Genomic DNA, 5,248 nt, shown 5'->3' on the forward strand with positions numbered 1-5,248 from the left:
GGGACAGGTTGCCACCCTACTTATTGGTGTGGCAGAGTCTCCCCAGTCTCCCACGTGGTGTGAAAGCTCACAAGCAGGCAATGGTGTTATCCACTGCACCACACCAACCACTTGCTGTTCACTACGCCTTTGAGTGCACATGATGACTGCCTCACGTATCCTACTTCTGTGTGGAGCCTTGGTTGTGCATCTCAACCAAACTTAACCAGCATTTTAAAACCTGATTATACAGGAGATGTTTAGTTGAATAAAGATGGCAACATTTTATAGAGATTTAATTATTTATAATCTAATAAATTCAGCTTGTTGGTCAACTTTTTTCTGATCCACCACTATAAAAGACAACATTACAAACAACATTTGTAAGAAAAAAGTGATGTACAGAGCTGAACAAGGCACCTCCCAGTAAATGATTTCTTTTAAACATTGGATTTCTGACATTTAATGGAATTCTAAAGTCAAAGGGTATATTTGAGTGTTTTTTTTTACATTTTATTTTACTGTTGTAATTGTAATTGTTTGGCGTGCTTGTAGAAATTAAACAATGGTCAAAGTCCCAGAGTATCAGCATGCTTCGCTCTGCTGCATTAGTGCCAGTGTGTGCACCTACATTAAAAATAATGGTTGTGAATACTTTAAGGGCTCCTTCGGATTACAGGTGTAACTTTTGCACTGTATAAGGTGAAACATGATTTTTTGAATAAATTAATAAATTAAACAATAAATTAAATATAAGAGATATAGGTATCAGCAGATACGACAAATACTAAACATAAATCTGTGCAAGTATTTTATTTAAGTTAAGTGTGAGTAGTCACATTTCTGTTCTGTAGTTTTTATGCACAATTGACCCTCTCTTGCTGTTTGTAAGCATAAGGGTTTTAGGTTTAGGGGTATTTGGCTGAACTTGTGACCCTTTTTATCAAAAGACTTTTAGCAAATTTAAGAGATAGAGGGAGTGGAAGAGAAAGAAACGGAGGTCCTGGTCAGACATTAACTACTTGGGAATGTGGTTTAACTATGGTGTGAAAAGAGTCGTGTCTGCTAATGGCAAAAAAAAATCTGTTCTTGAGAAAGAGAGGTTCTCAAGTTACAAGGACCGTTTTTTACAGAACCAGTGTAATAGGGTGTTGTAATAATAATAATATATATATATATATATATATATATATCACATTAGGCCCAACTTAATATCAGTTATCAAGTAACTGTTTAGATGTGCTTCTGCTTTATTATGGTGAAACTTGGCAGCCACATTGACCCTTTGGAGACCCCTGAGTTCTAGAGGTTTTTTTTTTTTATATGAGTTGGTATGGATTTTTCATGAATAGGCTATTTTACTACTAAAGAAAAAATTATTAATTGCAAACAAACTTTCATTTGCATTCACTTGATAAACCAGTTGATTTTAGTTTGATCCCATGTGCTTCTGCTTTGGTACAGTGAAACTTTACAGCCACACTTGACCGTTTGCACATAAAACCCCTAGAGCTTACAGGTTTTAAGGATGAAATTCTCCACAAATGTGTATGAAAAAAAAAAATTAATTAACGTGATAATGTGCCATGGTTATACATTGAACAAGTGCTTTACCTAAATATCTCCTATTCTAAGATAAAAAGTTATTTTTATACAAGCAGAATAACCCAAAGATGTCAAATGCAGGTAAAATAACTGTATTTAAAAAAAAAAACCCAAGAATTTCTTTCTCATTTTGAACAGTAGTTGAGATCTTGTGAGCTAGTTTGAATCTAGTAGTTTCTAGATTTATCCTGAAAGCCCCCAGTCAACCACAGCCCGAGTGAATGTGTTTAGATTCACCAGATTCGATAATTAAGCTCTTATTTACCACAGCAGATGCTGATGTGATGAGAACTATAAATAATACTCCAGTATAGACTCCAGTGAGGAGAGAACTGGAGATGTTTTAATGAACACAGGGACGTAAAACCAATAATGTTTGCATGAATGTTATTTGTACTTCTGTTTCTAAGTAGTGTGCGCCAGTATAATCATCTCGAGAGTTGTAATGCTTAAATCAGTCAGGTGATGTTTTTAAGATCTGAGCACTACTAAGGAACATGTCATGTGAATGTGATGTAACCACTTTGTGTTATTCTAAAATGAAGTGTTGATGCTAGTGACATCTCCCTTTCTGTTTGTGACTGTTGATAAGGAAGCGAATCGTATTTGCTTGAAGTTGGTGGGACGTGTGAGTGAGTGCGAGTGTGTTTCTCAATCAGTGCTTCACATAAACCGGTGATGCAGGAAGTGCCGGTCCTTTTAAACCTGTTCCTCCACTCTCCTTCCATACACTCACACACACAGCGCCTGCTTCAATGAGGCAAAAGCAGCAAAGGCCAATTACCACACTGTGCGTTCCCTGTTACCCCAGCAGAGACTAGAGACAAACAACAAAAACAGCTTTACCTCCAAACATTTCCTGATAAACTCGTTTTGTGTTTTGTTTTTAATACATTTAAAAGCAGTGGATTATGTTTGTAATGAAGCTTAATAATGGTTTTCTGAATATAAGAAAATAATATTTGTTTGTTTGCTATTAAACTTTTGTTAAATGTTATTCATGCGTACTTGTTATTGACTTAGTGATATCCAAGAATAAGTTATGTAAACAGTTTAACTGGTTCTGCTGGTGTTGTTTTCGTTTAACAATTAAAAGAAGTGGATTGTGTTTATAATGTAGCTTTAGAAAACAATAGATTCCTAAATATATAAAAAATAGTGTTTGTATGTTTGTTAGACGTTTGTTAAATACAGTATTATTAATTTTTACTTGTTACTGACTCAGAGTATAAGAGTATAAGTTTAAAAAAAGTGGTTTTGTTAATGTTTTGTCCACTAATAAAGGGCCATAGGCTCTGAAAATTTAAACCAATAGTCACAAATTAACAAGAGTAATTTAATTACCAAACAAGCTTCGCCAATCTGGCATGAAGGTGTCTTTTCCGCAATTCATTCCTGTGCAGGGCTTTAGTGATTGTCTTTTTTAAAACAACTATTTCTGATCTGGCTAAATCATTCACTAGTGTCTCTGCAGTTTTTCTGGGGTCTCTCACTAGATTTCTTTCAAAATCTTGTGCTTCCAACATTTTCCAGGCTTGTTCTGTATTGTGTGACTCTCCTTGAATTTCCTGATAATATTTGTTACTTCAGTTTACTTCAGACATATATTTATGCTTTGTGAAGAAAACTAGTATATTTATAAATCCTATGTTTACAAATCATTATTCCTTTTTAAATTAAACAAATTCACTCTATTTGACTGTGTGTTAAGTCAGCACAGACAATTGGTTTACTGTACAAAGGATGACAAACACACTTACTAATTGAGAATTAGATATCTTATTATTTATCCAATTTTATTGTTATTAGCATTTTAATATGTTTACTTTTAAAACAGGATGAAAACTTATTCACATGTAAATGGGTGGCTTGATTCTCACAGAATGACTCTTTCAATGCAGCTTTAATTATTCACAGCGCGTCACTACATGAACTGTGACGTTATTCTACAAAATGTCTCAGCTGTGCAAAATAATCCCTCTGTGTATGGTTGTGTGTGTGTGTGTGTGTGTGTGCATGATTTAATGGGTATGTCAATATATCATTTTGTAAAAGATAAAATAACAGTAAACTCTTGGCTCTTACATCATCTCAAAAAACATAGCAGGATATTGAACCAGAGAGCATGCAGATTTTACACTGAGGAAAGGGGTGAAACTGTAAGCTTTGCACTCTAATGCATGTTGTGGTCTCAGGGTCTCAGAAGCTATTTGACCCACTGGACAATGTGAGCATTGTAAGAGCAGGAGTCCAGATCTATCAGAGAAACAGTGATTAACCAGAATGGACACAATGACGTCCTTCACTTCCACACAGCAGCATTCCCCACTACTACACCAACCACCAGAGTACAGTCCGAGAGAGAGAGAGAGAGAGAGAGAGAGAGAGAGAGAGAGAAATACTGAGAGTACAGAGAAACACATGGAGAAATATAGAAAGAGTGTAAGACAAAAATCACCTTGTGTAGACTTTATTAAAAAGCATGCAACTTGAGCAACTTGAAAAAGTACAGCTCTAGACTTAATGAGGTCAGTGTAAAAAGTGTTTATTTCAGATCATTTTGAAAAAATGGTCTATTCATAAAGAAATTTTGACACAATGTAAAGGATAGTGTGTGTGTTTAAATTATGTAGCAAACTAAAAATCTACAAAAAATGGAGATACATGTTTTGTATTGGACAGTGAAGATATACATATTTGGAAGGTGACAAAGGTGCTCTGTAATGAAGAGGTGATTAAAGTGTATACCTTCAGCTTTAACTTAGTATTGTTGCTCCATTTTCACTAGAATTAAAGGAGTCAGACAAGAAAACAATTACTTAATATTAGCATTAATTTTCACAGTTGAACACTCAGTTTTTTTAGGAATATTTAAATGGTCTTTTTGCGCTTTTTGCTCACTCCTAATGGCTCATATATTGGCTTCTGTTATGGTGCTAAACATAGTGCACTATATATGTTACTGTGGCACCTAAGTCCACTAATCTGTTTAAAATATAGTCAAACAGACCGACAGAGAGATGGATAAATACAATATAAAGGGGAAAAAGCTGAAAGAGAGAGAGAAGAAAGAAAGAAAGAAAGAAAGAAAAAAGAAAGAAATGATAATCTCATTAGTCTTGAAACAAAAAAATTAATAGACATTGAGAAACAGAGTGAGAGAAACAGAGATTCAGAAAGAAACAAAGAGATAAACAGAGAGAAACAAAGTTAGAGAGAGAAACAGAGAGAGAGAGAAACAGATAGATAGAGAGAAACAGAGAAACAAAGTTAGAGAGAGAGAAACAGAGAGAGAAACAAAGATATATAGAGAGAAACACAGAGTTAAAGAGAGATAGAGAGAGAAACAGAGAGAGAAACAAAGATATAGAGAGAGAAACACAGAGTTAAAGAGAGATAGAGAGAGAAACAGAGAGAAAGAGGAAGAAAAAAAAGAGATAGAGAGAGACTATTCTATTCTGTTTGGTGTCTGTATAAAGCTACTCTCCAATCTCACTCCTCTCTTATCTTTGTTCTTGTTTACCTTTGATTTATCCGCACGCAGTGATTTAATGTAGAGGTATTCCGTATTCAGGCGGTGACGCACCTGATTGGTGCGCTGATCAGGGTGCGAGCCAATCAGCGACGACGGCATATTCATAGTGCATAGTAAGCCAGGTCGGTC

The sequence above is a fragment of the Astyanax mexicanus genome, chromosome 5 (genome assembly GCF_023375975.1).
Source record: "Astyanax mexicanus isolate ESR-SI-001 chromosome 5, AstMex3_surface, whole genome shotgun sequence".
Lineage (NCBI taxonomy): Eukaryota > Metazoa > Chordata > Actinopteri > Characiformes > Acestrorhamphidae > Astyanax > Astyanax mexicanus.